At 41.5% G+C, this 9,274-nt stretch overlaps 1 long non-coding RNA gene across 1 annotated transcript; it reads right to left on the reverse strand.

Moving 5' to 3' along the window:
* Positions 1 to 1,084: 1,084 nt before the first annotated feature.
* Positions 1,085 to 9,035, reverse strand: LOC116961907. The gene is made up of 5 exons (XR_004407213.1): positions 8,928 to 9,035; positions 8,216 to 8,284; positions 7,685 to 7,733; positions 7,308 to 7,372; positions 1,085 to 1,170 (listed from the first exon to the last, which is right to left on the reverse strand). It is a non-coding gene; the product is annotated as an uncharacterized LOC116961907 (long non-coding RNA).
* Positions 9,036 to 9,274: the final 239 nt, after the last annotated feature.

Below are 9,274 nucleotides of genomic sequence, written 5' to 3' on the forward strand. Positions count from 1 at the left end.
GCAACTTGACCAGAACTTATTAAAAGTGTCTAGAAGAGTTTGTGTCACTCCCAGCCAGTTCAATTCCTCCAGGAGCAGAGCACAAAAGGACACAAGCTGGAAGTGAATCCCATCAGTCTTTTCCTGCAACAGGATTCATCTCAGTCCAATATTATACTGGGGCAGCGTGGGCTCAAGTTCTCCCCTCCGTGACATATAGATAGGAGGTTTTTTACTTAAATAAACCTTTTCATAGCTTATCAGCACGAACTGGATCTTGTACTGTCATGGACACATTTTTTTTCTGCACCACTGATTTAGGATGGGGAAACCTATTTGGTTTTTGCTGCCACTGTGTGGCCATTGAGAGCAAAGATCTTAAAGCAAGATGCTCTGTCACAACTCCACAGCTACTATCACAGCCTCCGGACCCTGTATTTTCTTATACAAGTGACTTATGTAGCTTATTTCCAGGCAAAACGAGATATTATCAAAGAAATATACATTTTTCTGAGGGGGAAGCTGAGAAATTAGGGCCTGAGTATGAGTCTGCTGGTGAGAATAAAGCAAGGTGTGATATTGCTGGAATCTCTTAGCATCACCAAGGAACATAGTTTTCTGCAGCCCTCAGCTCCAGAGGTGGAAGTGGTGCCTGAGAGACTCAAAACAAGCATGAAAAATAAAAATTTTTTTAAAAAATCGTATCTTCCTTCTACAGTGTAGTTGTTAAATAAGAATCCTCACTGTCTTCCTGTAGCATTTCCTATTCTGTGTCCACTAAACAGTTCAGCATTTTTATAATTCAAATACAGGTAAACCCTTTCCCACCACCATGTACAGCCATCTTTGAGGTAAACATGAAAATTTTGAGCAAGGCCATAAACCAAATTAGTTGAGTGCAAAACAGTGCAGAGGCAAAATGAAAACATGAAATGCAAAAATTCTCATGTCTTTTTCCAGTGAATATTAGCATAGATGCATGGAAATACATAAAACCTTCTTCCAGATCCCATTTCGGCTCTGGCATTGAGGCATAGCCCCCTGCGAACTGAAGGCTCAGTGTAACCAAACCTCCATGAAGTATCTGTGAAGCAGTCACTCACCAATTCACAGATAACTGCTGCCTCCAGAGGAACAGCAGGAAGCAAAGGGCAGCATCTCAAAGCCATCCAGTTCCCAGGTCCTGGGGGCCTACATGGGGCGAACAGAAATGTAGAAAACTGCAGGCAATAAGAACAAATAGCATGAGAGTTTCTAAGTGCAGCTGCTTCCATTTGACTTCTGAACTTTTGCTTCTATTTTAATAGCAAAGCAAACCTGTGTGTTTTATACATCTGTAAGCAACCAGACCATCCCTCCAGCTCTGTCAAGCCCCACCCCCCCGCCCCAGCTCATTAGCTGTAGTGCAACAGAAGTGGGTATAAGATGCCATTTCAAATCCCCCAAGTTTAGGGTCAACAGAACTTGCGCAGCTTACTTCACGTGATTTAGAGCAGTCTGAAATGTGCTTTAAATTACATTGTCAGTACCTGAGAGGGCAACCGAGAGTGATCTACAGGAGGGCTTCCACCAGCCCCACCAATCACTGTCAGCCATGGTTTGCTGCTCTGGTGAGGCAATTTTCTTTGGAAACCCAGTATCTGAGCACATGGGCTTATGTTATAGAGATACATTCCTTACCCTAGCTTCTGTGGTATCAAATCCTGTTTGCTGAGGAAATTAGATGAGGCTTGAAATCCTTTCATATGGCTATGATGCTCCCTCATTTAATCCTGCCTGTTAAACAGCTTCTGAAGATAATTCCTATTGCAAGGTCTGATCACTTAAGTATTTACCTTTTTTTTTAATTGCATGTCCTAGAAGAATTGACAACATCCCTATATCATCAATTTCATGACCCAGGATACATATATATATATATGTATATGTATATATACACATATATATGTATCTTTGTGGGTAAAGTTAAAAATTGCCTCTAAAATAGAACCAAAAATGTTCTATCTTAGAGTAAACTTGAGCCATTAACGCACACAACTTGCTGGCAGTTTCTAATTTTCCCTGAAAGCTAAAGCTTACTGTTATAATCAGGCTTTCCCTATCAAAACAATGTTTTACATGCAATTTGTAAGCAAATTTTAGGAAGAAAGAAGGAAAATGAAAAGCTTAATTTGCAGAGACTTTTTAAGTCTTAAAGCAGCAATTTTGTGCATCATCTCCCATCTGGCCAGTGTTAAAACCTTGACAGTGGTATGCCCAAAATACTACGGAACCCAAAGTGCTCGATCATTACCTTTTTCAGGGTTAAACATTGGCTCAAATTCAAAATGCAGGCAGTATGTCAGCTACTGCTGTGTTTTTACACTGCATTATTCAGAGAAAAACATTTTAGGTTACTTTGTAGAAAGCCAACACCTGCAGCTCCACTATGAAGTTGCATCTTCTCCTTTCATCCTACAGGGACGTCAGAATATCTGAGATTCCTGTATTCAGTAAAAGTTTGTAAGCAAGGGGACACCCCTACCCAATAACGTGAGGCCAATATTTTTTGTGTCCAGCCATCTAAAAAAGATATATGCAGTCCATTATAATTTATGGTCTATTAACATGATTTACTGATAAGTATTCTGCATTTAATTGCATCATTTTGACAAACATGACAGTGGACACAAGTACCAATTTCCCCCAGCACAAAATCGGATGCTGGAACTCAGAAAAACTGGTTTATATATGTGCAAGATAGAGAAAAGCCTCTCAAATTTAACCACCTACTGACCAATGAGGGGAAAAAAAAAAAAAATCCATTCCTACTCCAGTGTAATGCTTCTGCTTTGGCATTACCTATACTATTAATGGTCTGAAGATGGAGAATTTATTAACCATATTTCTCCCAGTTAAAAGGAAGAAGCCTCTGGAAGATCTGTCCAGCAGGATTACTAGACTTGCTTGGTAAAACTGAATTACTTCATTGAATTTCACAGACGTCCTCCTTATTTTTTAAGTCCATGTGAAGAGGGAGGCCTAAGGACTGAAAAATCAGAGCCTAGATATAGCTGGAAAACAGACTAGAAGGCTTGATTACATTTTCCATCAAGTTACCCTGGCTAATTGCATTGCAGTCCGAGAATTTGATTAGCAATTTCTCCTCTTCATTTATCCTCATGACATCTGGATTTCAAAACTCTGATCCATATCTGCAAACGTGCTAATACAGATTCCAGCTAGGTCTTGTTGCTACCCACTCTTGACATACTAGAATTTAAGTGTCAGAAGCTCCACTTTATTTGTGGTTAACTAGTGCAAGTTCCCTGCAGGCAGAAATAAGGGAAGCCCTGGGCAGACCTGGATTGAAGTCAGAGAGTTGCATGAAGCAAGAGGTTTTTTGGTAGCGTTTACACAAAATGAAATATTACCTCTAAGAAATGGAAGATTTAAAAGTGAATTTCATTACCTTTGCTTTGTCACAGGTCCTGTCTTTAGGCTCATAGAGTGTGCATGGGCACAGCTGGGTCTTTGACACACACCTAAAGGGTGCTTACAAGCAGCTGAGTTACACTTGCTTGGAATTAGAGGAAGATACACAGCTCAATTCCCCTGCAGCACACATCATCCCAGAGCAGATGCCATGCTGGAGACAGTGATGCTAGCTTAAAGCATAAAAACAGCTCTACCAGGGTATCAAGAGTGCTAACACCAAAAGCCAAGGAATATCATCAACTAATGTTGTTAGCACAGTGTATCTTTGCTTGCCACAGATCCCTTTTGCAAGACTGCAAGACAGCAGAAAGGACAAAGTTCCCTACATCCTCTACTGCCTGTATATTCATTTTTGTTTTTTCTGGTCATTTCAGGGATTTATAAAAACATCGAGCTTCCAGTGCTCCAAAAGCTTTCTAGCAGTATCTTTACAGCCTTACCCTTGCAGTATTACTGGTACCACTACCACACCAAAGACAAATCCACTCCCTCAAAACTACACGGATTTGGAGGTTTAGCCCGGTAGGTTACAAAAAAAAAAAAAAAAAAAAAAATCCACCTGCAGGTTCTCTTGGATCTGGGGCTGCTCCCATGGAGCATACAACATTACAGCAGGCAAAAAAGGGAGGTGTAGAAAGCCTCCAGGGCACCCAGCTAAAGAAAAGCTCCAGGAGGGACCATGAGCAGAGCGGTTTTACAGGTGCTTGGCTGCAGGGAACATTTGTTTTGCAAAGCTCAAGAAATCATCAAGAAAGGCTGGTTTGGGTTTATACCACCTGCAAAGACATGGAGAGCTGCAGCATCTGCTTATGGGAGAGAGAAGCTGGAGGGCTTCAGCGCTCAGTGCACAAGCAAGGCACATGCCAGCAGATGGCATTGGGAAACCATAAATCTATGAGCAGGCTGCAGGCTCACAGCTGGTCCTGCTGCCTCCAGCTCTGCAGCAATCCTTCACTCATCTGGACAGCACCGCGTTAGATGCAATACACCGATAAGTCTAATTATTCTACATTAACTCACGCACAGGATTTTCTGCTGCAGCGTAAAAATGCTTCAGCTCCGTTTATTGACATCCTGCCTCTGCTGTGGGAAGGCTGATAATAGCTATCTACAGAGAGGGAAGAAGGTAAGTAGAAATTGGATGGGCTGCCTGCTGATACATAGAAAAAGTGGCATAGCAAGGGCAAATATCATTCTCCTCAGCCAACCCAGCACTCTGCTCACTTGTCTCAGCTGCAGGAAACTCATTCTATGAGTTCAGTCTCGACATACCTGCAATATATGGGCAGGTGGAGAGGCTTGTAAATATTGCGGTTGAATTTTAATCCAATTATTTTTCTTTATTTGCACTGTATTTAGGCACTCCTTCATGAAAACTCCTCTCCCATTTATCGTATCACAGAGCACCTGAAATTCAGCTCACATTTCCACAACCTTCTTGGAAAAATGACACCAATTACTGACAAAAGGTGGGAGGGAATCACTTTGCTAAGTACAACAAATTTTTTTTTTTTTCCAGCTGTTGTCTCATAGCAAGAGGCCAGTGTAATTTGACCAGCAAAGTCCCTAAAAATTGTTCCCAGCAATTGCTTCAGAGGCTGGGGTACAGGTAAACGCTGACTTAGTGACAGCAAAGGGAACAAGAGAAAGCAGCTGCAATTGCAGGGCTAAGCCTTGGCCAGGAGAAGCTGTGTTTACAACATCACCGAATTTCTGAATTTTATCCACTCTGGGTACTATTCTATAGTCTTCACCTCCAAATCTTATAAAGTTGCCTCCAAATCTTATAAAGGCTTTTCCTTATGTTACTATTTCCTTGTATAGATTACCCAGAGGCCTTCCCATTTTAAGGACAGCATTATTTACATTTGCTGCTGCATACCTCGTTCCAGAGCATGTCTTGGGGCTTTTAGGAGTATGCCTGAGCAAACATGACTCTTTATATAGACTTCAAGAAGAGGTAACTCAAGTAAACACTGTGTGACTTAAAACCTTGAAAGCTAATATTTGGCAAGCTCTTGTGTTCACAACTTTGGAAAGGCTTGCCTCTGGAAAGAAAGCAAGAATATCTTCTTGAAAAAAAAGTCAGAGTAGCAAATCCACGCCCAGTGCTAACACTGGAATTCCTGACTTCATACATTATCTTATGCTGGGAACAACCATACCCAAATGCTAGCTTTATAAAGCCAGGTTTTACAGATGCAGACCCCCAGGACAAGACTTTCAAGAGTAGTCTTTGTACCTGCCTGATCTGTATGGGCAAGTTGCCCCACGGCTTGTGAAAAAAAAAACCCTGAGTCTCATCACAGCAAAAACAGGAGGAGTGGAGGCAGCCAGGGATTGATAAAAGAAAACTGAGCACTGGACTTGGTGGAGAAGTAGCTGTAAATCTGCTGTGGGCCATAAAGGGTGCCCCAGCCCTAACACCTTTGTTCCCGGTAAGTTAGCACAAGTCCCTCACAGTTTTAGAGAATATTCTATGAAAGTCTGCATTTGTCAAAGCTGACCTGAACTTTTTTGCAAACTCATATGATTTCTTAGCTCTTCATATGCTAGCCCACTACTGCAGCAAAGCTTTCAATTCTGTACATTAGTGACACGGAGGGAGGAACCACAGAAAATGGGTCCCATCGCTTAAGCAATGATCTTCCTCTTCCAAAGTATTTCAAAGACCAGTAACATCATCCCACTTTTCAAACATGAAAACTAAGGTATAGAAAAGGGGATGGGCTGTACCCGCAACCTAGCTGGCAATCTGACTGGAGCAGATCTCTTCAGATTACGTTGTCTGTTCATTTTTTTGGTCCCAGTTTCTTTCAGGAGTAAAATCCAGTTACCTTTCTCCTGCCTCTGCTTCCAAACACCTCAGCTGACCAGAAAAGGAACACAAAGATTGTTTTCCGAGGAGGATACAAAAAATAACACAGTATAAACAGTTCTCTTCAGCTATCTGGCTTGATGTACAAACCAAAGGGGTCATAATTTGCAAAACAGCTGTACTTAGCTCCATAGAGGTCTTGGGGTTTAATTTCTCACATATGCTGGAGTGGATATTTATCTGAATTTTTCTTGTACTTCAATGGATTTAGGACTCATTTCCAGCTTTCCCAGTGCCCATTTATGAATTGCTTTCACACCGAAGGTGGTCCTACTCTATAACGAATGGCACTTCCACAGGACACTGGCTGTGGGTTACCATAGCCAAGAGCACAGAGCATGCTGTTGAGGTCTGTACCAGGGCAACATAAACTTTTGCAGTGTCACATCTTTGGCAGGCTCTCCAGGGACCTTCACAGATGTTTTGGAAGATATTTTGCAGCAATAGCTTTATTAGGAGAACTCAGCCGGAACTCTGCGCTCTCATCTCCTCTGAGCTCATCTCCTTGCAACCTCTTCCTGCCACATTATAGCAATGATAATTCTTAATTTTGTTTGTTGATTGTGTGACAGAAAGAGATGAAGAGCTGATCATATTGAGGCACTGCTAAAAATACCATGTGTAGATAGCTTTATGCATCACTCACTTTCATTCCCCAGAGACACCAGGATTTGAAAATGAGAAGCGATCAACATAACAGACAGCCCCACATCACCATTTTTATTTGGGCACTAGAGATAATGGTACTAAAACCTTACTCACAAGCAAACGTTTTAATCTTTCTGACACGTAATAAGGGAGCACTAGCAGTAATAAGAAAAATCTCAGTGCATGCAGGTATTTGGATAAGCACGAAAAGCTCCTGGCATCTATCCAACCCAAATTGCTCTCTCCTTTGATGTTGGATTCTATCTACCTCATGTAATGGGCCATTGATTTGGTTGTCAGCAAGAACTGGACCTGAGGCACATACCTTTGGAGGTAGATGACTAATCCAATTAAGTGGAAGCAACAGAAAGTTGAGATCTCTCTTGTATTCTGGACATGAGAGGGAAAGAGGCATAAACAACAGAATTTTATTAACTGAAAAAAGTTAATTCAAGAGTCCAGTTTGGGAAACTTGCCACAAACATTCATGGAAATTATTTTACGAGTATAAATAATACCTTTCCATCAGCTTATCTCCTCAAGTTTTTATGGTAGCTGGTATCACTGCTTTGATTTCACAGAAAATCAAAAGACATGAAATATCTACTCCAAATACCTTCTTCCTTCCAGATCAGTAGCAGAGCCTGGAACAAAACACAGGTCTCGAGTAATACCTGTATGTTTAGATCATGCAAGGCTTACCTTCTGATCCACTTTGAAGTTTGTGTTCAGACAAGCTCTGCAGAAGCTTCTAAATAAACCCAAAGAGATAATTTTTGGATTACTTCACTTATCCACACCTGTTTTGATGCAATTTATTTTTGCACACCAATTTGGTATCCCTTTTTCCCCAGCTCCTCTTCCGTAAGTATTGCAAAGCCACCCATACATTGCCTGTTTCATGAACTACACTTTCTTAGGTGGCCCCACTACTTCACTAAGCAAGAGCAGTCTAGCTGCAAATATAGTCTCAAGTTCTTACATACAAACCCTGAGAACCTCATTTCCTCTTTATCGTTGAATTATTGATTTTGAACATCAATAAACCTCTTCCCTGGATGCCCTTCTCATAAGGCAAGCTGTTTCTTTGTTAAATACTCAGTGATCCTTCCATCAAAATTGCAACCTCAACATGAGAAAACTTTCCCCCCTATTCCCCTTTCCCTTAGCTGAGGAAGGATGCTGCCAGGGATACAAGTCAAAAGCAACAGCTGCTTGGCAGCAACCACTTACACTTTTGTCAGTCCGTCCAGAGTTTGAGTCCTTAGGGTAGTTACAAGGTTCCCTCTAGGAAAACAGTACCTGAATATCAAAGACAAAACTACAGTGTTGAAGTATCATGGTAACAGGGGACAAGCAAAAGCCCTTACACTTACATCATGAGTTGGTTAAGAGCAGTGACTGGCTCTGAAATAACAGACAAGGAATCTGGAATCTGATTTCCTGGATATATCTTTTTACCTTACTGTTGAATGTAAGCTGTTATTGATACACTTTCACTTCTCCTACCCAGCCCCTCTGGCAGCTCTAGATCTGATTTCCCTCCTCTTGGCCCTGGAAGGGATTAGAAACACCTCTTACAGCAAAGCAAGATTCGTTGCTTAAAAGGGACCCAGACGATGTCCTAATGCGAACTGCAGCGATAGTTGACCTCTGCACTGCATGCTAACGCAAAATGCTAGTAGCACCAAGAAACACCAAAACAGCACTTGAACTGCCACATTCTTCTGAACACTTCTTTATAGGTCCACAGGAAATCAGTGTCCTAAAATACCATACAGCCTCACTGCCCCTACCTCGGATGCAATAGGATTTCAATAAACAGCTACTCCACCTCAAATATAGTCATTCATCTCAGCTACCTCTCTGTCACAGCCTACCCCAAATACTCCCATGTTAGCATTCACTGCCATCACTGCTTTTCAACAAGTTGTATTTCTTTTACCTCTCAAAAAGGACATCCCATCAGCTTCAGGCCCTGACAATTCACACGCTCTTTATAGGATAAGTAGTACAGCTACTGCACGTTTGCAGGCTTGGGTAGATGTTCCGTTGAAAGACTTATCAAACTTCGAGTGGAGCACTATCATAGAAAAAATAAAACTTCGTATTAGTAGCAACTTCATATCAGATAAAGCAACATCAACATGAGGCCTGAACGGGAAGTTCTTTTCAATAGGGTCTTCGAATAAGTAACTCAAGTTCACGTAATTCAGTCTGCATTTTTATGCCCACACACTTCTGTGTCTGCCAGGGGAATCCATAACCATCACTGCAAATATTAGCCTTTAA

This window comes from Tyto alba, unplaced genomic scaffold (genome assembly GCF_018691265.1).
Source record: "Tyto alba isolate M040663 unplaced genomic scaffold, T.alba_DEE_v4.0 Super-Scaffold_41, whole genome shotgun sequence".
In the NCBI taxonomy this organism is placed as follows: Eukaryota; Metazoa; Chordata; class Aves; order Strigiformes; family Tytonidae; genus Tyto; species Tyto alba.